The 10,535-nt window shown below is 47.7% G+C and overlaps 1 long non-coding RNA gene across 1 annotated transcript; it reads left to right on the top strand.

The window, feature by feature from the left end:
* The first annotated feature begins 8,704 nt into the window (after window positions 1-8,704).
* On the top strand, window positions 8,705-10,240 carry LOC148342330 (uncharacterized). The gene is made up of 3 exons (XR_015842082.1): window positions 8,705-9,296; window positions 9,755-9,851; window positions 10,159-10,240. It is a non-coding gene; the product is annotated as an uncharacterized LOC148342330 (long non-coding RNA).
* Window positions 10,241-10,535: the final 295 nt, after the last annotated feature.

The following is a 10,535-nucleotide window of genomic DNA, read 5'->3' as shown; positions in this document are numbered from 1 at the left end:
TCCAGAAGCTGGTGGATGCAGGCTCCGTCTCCAAGTTAAGCCATCAAGAAGTTAACCAAGAGGGAGAAGAGTGGTATATTCCGCACCACATGGTGAGCCATCGCGGCAGGAACAGAATCGTCTTCAACTGCTCTTATCAGTATAGAGGCCAGAGCCTGAACGGTTCACTGCTGCCTGGACCCACTCTCGGGGCATCGCTTTTGGGAGTGCTGCTGCGCTTCAGGGAACACGCTGTCGCCCTTACTGCAGACATTAAGGGGATGTTCCATCAAGTCCGCCTACTCCCTGCTGACCGTTCCCTTCTTCGGTTCGTCTGGCGTGACATGACCAAAGGTGACCCTCCAGAAGTGTACGAGTGGCAAGTTCTTCCCTTTGGCACCACTTGTAGCCCCTGCTGCGCTACGTTCGCCCTGCAACGCCATGTAGCCGAACATAGCCAACCAGAAGATGACGTGAGGTTCTCCATTGAGAGATGTTTTTATGTGGACAACCTCCTGCAGAGTCTTCCTACGCCTCAGGAAGCCAGTCGTCTGGTGGACAGACTCCGGACGCTCCTAGCTGCTGGCGGATTCGACCTACGGCAGTGGGCAAGTAACATGCCGAGCATTGTCGAACACCTACCCAAGCAGGCAAGATCAGACAGCTTTGAGCTCCATCTTCCCCACGACCAGGCAGACTCCCCTGAATCCACGCTAGGACTCAGCTGGCACTGTCATACGGACACTATGAGTTACCAACACCGACATATCGAATATGGCGCGCCAACGCTGCGGAACATCTACCGCGTCTTAGCCAGTCAGTACGACCCCTTAGGGTTCCTGATCCCATACACCACTCGAGCCAAGATGCTTGTCCGACGCCTCTGGGAGAAGCACAGAGGCTGGGATGATCCTCTCCTCCCCCAAGATCTCCTACAAGCATGGAACAGCTGGGAAGAAGAGTTAGGGTTCCTCCCTCAAGTCACCCTACCAAGAGCCTACCTACCTGCCGAGGTAGATTCGTCAAGTGTCACCCATGAAGTTCACGTGTTCTCGGATGCTTCCGAACAAGCATACGGATCAGTGGCATACCTGAGAACAAGCGACAAGCACGGGCAAGTCCACCTGTCTTTCCTTCTTGCACGTTCAAGAGTTGCACCCAAGCGTCTCCTCTCTATGCCCAGATTGGAGCTGTGCGGAGCTGTCACAGGAGCCCAACTAGCCAAGCTCGTCAGGAGGGAGCTCACGCTGAAGATTACCCAGACAATCCTGTGGACTGATTCCACCACGGTTCTGACATGGCTGCAGTCGGAGTCCTGCCGTTTCAAGGTCTTTGTTGGCACTAGAGTGGCAGAGATCCAGGAACTCACCAGCCCTGATGCCTGGCGATATGTAGACTCAGAGAGGAATCCTGCGGATGATATCACAAGGGGCAAGAAACTGCTAGACCTTGTGAAGCCCAACCGATGGAGTCAAGGACCTTCCTTCCTTCTCCAACCCCCAGAAGATTGGCCAGTCCGGCCTAAGCTTGATAAAGACGACGATACCTCAGAGCTAAGGAGGTCTGCCTTCTGTGGAGTCACGACAATCCCCGTCAGCACCGCAGATGCGACGAGATATGACACCTGGAAGGACTTGTTACTCGCTACAGTGCAGGAGCTGCAGGGGGCGGCAGATCAGAGCAGCGGTCATACTGCTGAAGATTACCGCAGGGCAGAGATCCTCATCCTCAAGCGATCCCAACGTGACAGCTTCCCAGACGAGCTGAGGCTCCTGAAGGCTGCCAAGCCTGTCTCATCCAGCAGCCGGCTACTCACCTTGTCTCCTGAGATGGATGAAGAGGAGGTCATTCGTGTTGGAGGTAGGCTTCGTCGCGCTGAAGATGTAGACCAGATAGCCGTTCATCCTATCGTGCTGGATCCCAGCCACCCCTCCACTAGACTCCTTATTCAAGACTTCGACAGCCGTCTGCATCACCCCGGACCAGAGAGAGTGTTCGCAGAGATACGGCGCTCCTACTGGATCCTGCGTGGCCGTGAAGCAGTACGCCGCTACCAACATACCTGCACAGAATGTCGACGCTGGAAGGCTAGACCTGCTGTCCCCAAGATGGCGGACCTGCCACCTGCTCGGCTACGCCTCTTCAAGCCAGCCTTCTTCTCCACTGGGATGGACTGTTTCGGGCCATTCCAGATCAAGGTGGGAAGACGCACGGAGAAGAGGTGGGGCATCATATTCAAGTGCCTCACCACCAGAGGCGTTCACTTAGACCTTCTGAACACGATCGACGCCGACTCGTTCCTGATGGCCCTCAGGCGGTTCATTGCACGCCGAGGGACACCCGCTGAGCTATATTCGGACCAGGGAACCAACTTCCGAGGAGCAGAAAGAGAGCTGCGAGAGGCGTTCGCTACCCTGTCCCCAGATCTACAGCAACAGCTTGCCAAGCAGAAAATCAACTTCCACTTCAACCCCCCAGCTGCACCCCACTTCGGAGGGACGTGGGAAAGGGAGATACGTTCAGTGAAGGCAGCCCTGTACACCACGGTGGGAGCCCAGCCAGTCCCAGAGGAAGTACTAAGGACCGTACTGCTTGAAGTGGAAGGGATCCTCAATTCGAAGCCACTAGGATACGTCTCATCCAGCCTCAATGACCTCGATCCTGTGACACCCAACGTCCTGCTGATGGGGCGGCCGGATGGATCATTACCCCAGATTGTGTATCCAGAGACTGACCTGCTGAGCCGTCGCCACTGGAGACACTCCCAAGTTCTGGCGAACCACTTCTGGTCCAGCTTCCTGCGTAACTACCTACCGAACCTGCAGACACGACAGAAGTGGCAATCCACCAGAGCCGATATCATCAAGGGCGCTGTCGTGATGCTGGTGGACCCCCAGCTGCCAAGAGCGATGTGGCCCGTGGGCCATGTCACCCAAGTCCATCCCAGCGCCGATGGACACGTCCGCTCCGTTGATGTGCAGATCGGCGAGCGCAACTACACCAGACCAGTGGCCAGGTTGGTCGTTCTGCCAGCTCTCCCGGCTGGTGATGAGGACGTCGCTACAATCAAGACCAGCCTGCCGTGAGACATTCGAGACTCTATCACCTTTCTTAGGAGCGAATGTACTTCGTACATTCGGGGGCGGCTGTTAGAAAGGTTCCGAAGTTGAGTGTCGTCATTGTTTGTGTGCTTGTTGAATGACTGGAGTTGCGTCGGTGCCGAGCTCTCGCGAGAAGCGCCCGCATACGGGTTACTGGCAAATGCCTGTAGCGCAGCAATTGTCAGCCGACCACCACTAGTATGTGACGTGTTCGATGCCTCAGTGTCTGTGTGCGTTCCTGACCGCAAGTGAGTACATCGGTGTATTTATTTGTTTACAGCGTTCATTCATCGCGCCGCTGTGCATCGTCTTGTCTACTCCCGTCTAGTCTGTATGTCGTTGTGCGCCGCCGCCATGTTTCTGGCCATGCGCCGTCGCCGAGCTGCCTTTGAAGTTCGCCGCGTCATTGAATATGTGCCTTTCGCTCGGTGTGTGAATGCCTAAATGTTCCCCGCGGTGTGCTAGTCATATAAAGGGAGGTTGTGCTCCACTAAAGCGCGCCCCTTTGTATTGTTTTATATAGTTTATGCACCTAGGTGCGTCAGGTCTGCTGCAACCTAGGTAGTACGTCGGCTGTAACCTAGGTAGTACGCAATCCCTATGGCCGCCGCCATTGTGCGCCGTCCACGGCCGTAGTTGGCAACTGTTTGATGCAGTTGATGTCTCATTTGAGCTTATGTAATTGCGCATGCAAATACAGTTTATAGCTGCTGTTTGTTGAGTTGAGCTATATATTTATGTGATGTTTCTTCTGTTACAGAACCACACACACACACACACATACACGTGACCACTGCTTGGCACACACGTGCTCACTGTCTGCCACCCGCTCATTGCTTCATGAGCTCACTGCCACAAGCTCACATGCATCCTGCATGCCTGAGCCCATCACCTCATTCCCATCTGTGCCTATGTTTTGTCCGCCTGTTGCCTGTGCTGTTACATGTTATGTGAAGATACACTATTAAAGCTGCCAACCCACATCTTGGACTCATCCTTGTGTTCTGACCGACACCCAGGGGTGAAAAGAGCATACCCCCATTGAACCAAATCACCTATACAGTCCACCCCCTAGGCTCTCCAACAACAACTGAAAAGCATAACGTTAACAAATGTTGTTCCAGGCAAAGGAAATTAATTTCATTTACATGTTTGATGTAAACACACAAAAAAAAAATCATCATCACTCAGACACATTGGTTCTTCTGGCACTGACCCCATTGGCTTAGTGTCAATAAAAGAGCTTTGCAAAATTCAATTTCATCATATTTTATTCAAAATCACATTTACATCTTACCACAAAGAGTCAGTTCCTTCAGTTTTTTGTTTCATTTTTTTTAAGCTTCAAGGATCGCTGCTATTCTCACCAGCACAATTGTGTCTCGCAGCACCCTTTTTAGAAAAGAATTTTTTAGCACAAACGCTGCAACTGAATGGCTTTTCTCCACTGTGCGTTCTTGTGTGGCTTCGTAAATGCGACTTTTGAGAGAACCTCTTGGCACAAACTGAGCAGGAAAAAGGGTTTTCTCCACTGTGCATTCTTGTGTGACTTGTTACATTTGACTTTTGAGAATAGCTTTTACCACAAACTGAGCAAGAAAAAGGGTTTTCACCACTGTGTGTTCTTGTGTGTGCTTTTAAACTTGGCTTTTGAGAGAAGCATTTTCCACAAACTGAGCAGGAAAAAGGTTTTTCTCCACTGTGCGCTCTTGTGTGGATTGTTAAATTTCTCTTTTGAGAGAAACTCTTGCCACAAACTGAGCAGGAAAAAGGTTTTTCTCCACTGTGTGTTCTTGTGTGGGTTGTTAAATTTGTCTTTTGAGAGAAACTCTTGCCACAAACTGAGCAGGAAAAAGGTTTTTCTCCACTGTGTGTTCTTGTGTGTTCTGTTAAATTTCCCTTTTGAGAGAAGCATTTTCCACAAACTGAACAAGAAAAAGGTTTTTCTCCAGTGTGTGTTCTTGTGTGACAAGTTAAATTTGACTTTACATAGAAGCATTTTCCACAAACTGAGCAGGAAAAAGGGTTTTCTCCACTGTCCATTTTTGTGTGACTTGTTAAATTTGACTTTTGAGAATAGCTTTTACCACAAACTGAGCAAGAAAAATGGTTTTCACCACTGTGTGTTCTTGTGTGTGCTTTTAAACTTGGCTTTTGAGAGAAGCATTTTCCACAAACTGAGCAGGAAAAAGGTTTTTCTCCACTGTGCGCTCTTGTGTGGATTGTTAAATTTCTCTTTTGAGAGAAACTCTTGCCACAAACTGAGCAGGAAAAAGGTTTTTCTCCACTGTGTGTTCTTGTGTGGGTTGTTAAATTTGTCTTTTGAGAGAAACTCTTGCCACAAACTGAGCAGGAAAAAGGTTTTTCTCCACTGTGTGTTCTTGTGTGTTCTGTTAAATTTCCCTTTTGAGAGAAGCATTTTCCACAAACTGAACAAGAAAAAGGTTTTTCACCACTGTGTGTTTTTCTGTGTCCTTTTAAAGACAGCTTTGAAGTGAATGAGTCAGTGTGACGTGCCCTTTCACCTTTAGCTTGCCCATCATCATCATCATCATCATCATCATCATCGTCATGAGCGTCTGATAATGTGTCCTTATTATGTGCTTGTGATGGCCCCCAGTGGTCTTCATCACCTTCTGTTGTCACGTGATGACTTGAACGGTTGCTTGGAGGCTCCGCCCCTCTCTTGTCCTCACTCTCATCCTTGTTTTCATCGTCAGTCTCTATACGGACAACGTTCACTGGTGACTTGTTGATCTCCTCCTCCTCCTCCTCCTTTTTGATGCGAGTCAGGTCTGGCACCTCTTTCACAGAACGGAGATATTTTTCACTGACGTCTGCAGGACACAAAAAGACAAACACACATTTGGTTTGATCATGTCAAAGCTCATGCAGCGACTTTGTCTTATATTGTTTCTACAGTGCGGCACGGTGGCCGACTGGTTAGCGCGATGGCCTCACAGTGAGAGACATCATCGGGCGTGGGTTCAATCCCGGCTCCGGCCATCCTGTGTGGAGTTTGCATGTCCTCCCCGTGCCTGCGTGGGTTTCCTCCGGGTACTCCGGTTTTCTCCCACATTCCAAAAACATGCATGGCAGGCCGATTGAACACTCTAAATTGCCCCTATAAAATCCTCGCTCTTCCTCTACGCCGTTCTACACTCGCAAGATGCAAACTACCAAAGCCACGTGTTCCGCCTCATCCGAGTGCACTTTCAGATGTAAGTACAAGTTATTTATATGTAATATTAAGACAGCACTCATGAGAAATATTGGGCAGCAATGTTTGGATATTTAGCTCCAGATTAAGATAATTTAATTAGTTGCGATATCGGCCAAATATAACTAATGTAGCTCTAAGAACTATTGCATAGGAGGTACGGCTGAAACATTTGAATTGTCTTATTTCTGCATGTTAGCATTATTTTATTTAATCTTTCCCTTATGTTTTAGGGAGCAAGGAGATGACCGCGCGGCTGATCAAGCTGCGCGGGGAGTACGACAGCCTCTTTACGGGGGCCAAGTTCTCCGCAGCCACAGCATGGAGGCAAAAATACAATTTCTATCGGGAAAAATCTTTGACGGGTTATTGTCTTATTTATTTCCATCCATTTAAACTCAAAATATCAAGAAGAAAACGCATAAGAATGGCGAGACCCACTATAGCAATTTTATTCCATTCATCAGCCATTTGTGTTTGAATTAGATTTGCGCTAACACGCAGCTGTTTATTCTAGCACAGAATGTGCCCTGTATAAATTCCATGTACCCCCGACAATGTGCTCCCCAATTACTGATATTAATGAATAATATAATCTGCATGTTACCCATAACACCAGGATTTCTGACTAATGTTTGCATCTTTTTTTACCCTTTTTTTCATCCTTTATTTTTGCATGCATTTTTATATATTTAATACAGGACCATCGTGAAAAAACTTGAGCTGCAGGGCAAAGTGACGCCCCTGCAGGCAAAAAAAATTTTTTTTTTAAATGAAGTATAAAGTATGGAAGTCCACATTTTTTTTTCTTGTGTGTGAAAATGAAGATATGATTGTTTTATCTTTTTTCATATAAAGGATTGCAAAAACCCAGGGACTGGCGATGGGTGGCAGGGAGAGCTACTGCCGATACTTGGCCCTGGTTCGAACTTATGGATGGAGTGCTCGGACAGAGACCGTCCATCACCCCCCCTGTCCTAATTGCCTCCATCCCTGAGGAAAGACCAGGGCCAAGTCAGGCCATCCCTGAAGAAATACCAGGGCCAAGTCGGGCCAGGGTGATTTAAGAGGCGGAGGAGGAGGAGGAGGAAGAAGAAGAAGAAGAAGAAGAAGTAGAAGAAGAAGAAGAGCGAGGCCAACAGCCGGAGCAACGACCGAGAGGGAGAAAGCGAAGGAGAGAGGATGAAATTATCAGACTTTACAGACTCGATTTAGCAATGCGGAGACAGGAATTGGAGAGACAGAGGTTGGCAGAGGAGGGAAGGGCAACTGAGAGGAGGGAGACGAAGGTTTTTCAGTTTAATGAAAAAAATGATTGATCAAAATAAAAATCAATGCTTGGTGTTCAAGACTAAAATTTAGATAACATTCATTTAAAATTAAACAAAAACCGGGGTACTTTCAAAACAGATGAACTAGTTTGTATCCCAGTCACACCTTGAGATCAGCTTCTTCAGACAAAAGTGAAAAAGCCCAGGTTTGTGAAAGACCAAAACCTTTACAATAATATGAAGACTCCACCATGTCTGTTTTGCTTACAAACTATTAATTCATAGAAAAACTGGTGGACAAACAAGGCATAAATTAAGTACATCATAACTCACAGTAACTATTCACAGTAAATAAAAAGCATTCCCCAGTTCATAACTGTTGCAGGATAAACCTGAGTGTGTCAGTGCTGTTTTGCCAATTCTCGCCTGAGCAGGGACTCATTTGGAGCATGGATGGAACCTTTCTTCCAGGACCCATGACATGGATGGGGCACAATGAGGAGTCCTGATCTTCCTCTCGTGACTTGAAGTGGGGCATCATACCGGTTGCAGTGTCCACTACATCATCCATTACGTGGGGGTTTGCAGGGATGGTTGGGGCAATAGATGGCTGCCATGTCACTCCAAAAGATGGGATATATTTATTAACCATTCATTACATTGTATATGAATCTATTTTTCCATCTTCTCATATTTTGCCATGTTTGTGTGTCTGTGCTCTTTGATGATTCAGTTAAAGATTATTTTGTGCCAAAGTTTTGGTGCACCTCCAGGGTGCGGAAAAAGATGGCCCGGAATCTCACCTTCATCATTCCAAAGGCACGCTCAATAATAGAGCGTGCCTTGGAATGATGAATGTTGAAGCCCCGGGCCCCCACGCCCTGCACCGGCCGCTTGTAAGGAGTGATGAGGGGGAGTGGTCGCTGGAGGCACGGATACCCTCCATCTGCCAAGATGAAGTGCCCTGGAGGAGGATACAGCCCTCTTTGGTAAAGAGGGCGGTGCCGGAGGACCCTGGAGTCGTGGACTGATCCAGGCCAGCCCATGTAGATGTCCAGAAAAGCTTGCGGTTCTTATAAGTCGTGACCATCAAGGTCACTTGGAGGCTTGATTCGGACATGACAACCATCTATTGCTCCAGCAACTTTTGCAAATGCATGGTGCCTCGCCAGCCCTGCAAATGCCTGGGTCACTGCCTGAAGGTCTCCTGCAGTGTTGGGGAAGTGGATGACTCTGTGGCGAAGAGCCACCACTTCCCCAGTGACCCGGTGGATGATGTAGTGGACGGTGGACCGCGGCATCCCAAATGCTCGTGCCTGCGTTAAATGAGTATTTTTTTTCATAAAAACAGCGCCACCGCCCCCTTAACTGAAATTAACTTCAAGTATCACCGCTGTGGTGCCGTATATTATGGAAAAGTCTAAACAATACACCAAAATTTTGCCCTATCCTGGACTGGGTATGTGTTATCTAGTCGCGCACCCAATGTGAATCATAAAACCTGCGAGGCACATGAGCAGGCTAAAGCGACAACTATATCTTAATCTGTTTTTGTGGACCCTAAATTACAATATCTTATATCTCCTTTCTTGTTGAGGAGAACCTCCGGGATGGGCGTGATGCGGCGCTTTTTGAAGCGTTCTCTGGCCTTCTGGTCACACAGGTCACATGTCACCTCAAACCTGTGGAGAGAACTGGAGGAGTGGCACTTGCAAGCGAGAAGGGGTAAATTACCTCCATTCTGACACTTTCAGTTTTGCATAAATTTTGTGTATTAACGTCAATCAATCATTCACTTGATGCATGAATTTAATTAGTCCAATCTGCCTCCAATAGCAATTTGAAAATCAGTACTTGGGAGTGCAATAGGGATTCAGGTTGATCAGGCCTGTCCGTCCATTGCATCCTACGTGCTGTTCGGGCTTACCGGTGCCCTCAATCAGGTTTCTTTCCTGAGGCCCGTCCCTTAAACATTCACTCATACCACATATACATACAAACACTTTTTCTGTCACACTTTCATTCACCAAAAAGATACTTTCCAATTCCACACAGAAACCCTTCCCTCGGCACGTCCGCCTTGATTACACTGAGATTTGTGCTGGCAGAACCTTAATTTTGCCTCAATTTAGCCAGCGTATGCCAAAGTTTACCACTGTGCGTTTGTGGATTTTCCCATTCAGTCCCCGTGAAATCGTTTCTCCTGTTCCTCCTGGACGTAGCTGACGATCCTGCACCTGTGACGTCAAACAGCTCATAGATGCGGATGTTAGCAGTCTGGTATTTATGGAATGCTGTCTTGTCCCTTAAAAGTTGTCATGTCAGGGCTGGTGTCGCATAGTCATAAAACATCTGTCGTCCACCTTTGTTACATTTGATACACATCAGTTAATAAATCAGCTGCCGAACTATTTAATCCAACTTTATACTTGGCAAACCTCTCATCAATTGCTAGACATCTCCTGTTCTAAAAATTTTCTTTGAACATGATCATAAAATGTTTCAATTCAAACCTATCCCAAAAACCTAATCCTTTTGTGTCATGGTCCGTCTTATCCTGTCATGTTTTTGTTTTGTGTTTGCCCAGCTGGAGTGGGGGCGTTTCCTTTCAGCACTTGTTCCTGTTCATGTCGTCATTGCTGGAGAGATGCGCCCACCAGCCACGCACCTGTCACTCGTCAAGTCATTGATTACTGCACTATTTAAACACTCCACGCTGACTACTCAGCGTCGGAATAGTCATCTTGCTCATGTGCCAAGTTGTGAATTCTAGACACCTTGTTATTGCATTCCGTGTAACTTGTTCCCGTTCATTGTTAGTGTTTCCGTTTTCTTTTATTGATTTTCTCGGTTGAGCTCGCTCATCAATTTGTTTTCCTTGCCCTTCTGTGGTAAGCGATTTTTGTTCATTTTGTTCCTTGCCTTTTGCAAGCCTTTTTCGTTCCCGTCGTTATTCCCCTGGTG

The sequence above is a fragment of the Idiotropiscis lumnitzeri genome, chromosome 2 (genome assembly GCF_059441095.1).
Source record: "Idiotropiscis lumnitzeri isolate Australia: NSW breed Sydney's pygmy pipehorse chromosome 2, RoL_Ilum_1.0, whole genome shotgun sequence".
In the NCBI taxonomy this organism is placed as follows: Eukaryota; Metazoa; Chordata; class Actinopteri; order Syngnathiformes; family Syngnathidae; genus Idiotropiscis; species Idiotropiscis lumnitzeri.
This window is presented reverse-complemented; position numbering and strand designations above follow the sequence as displayed.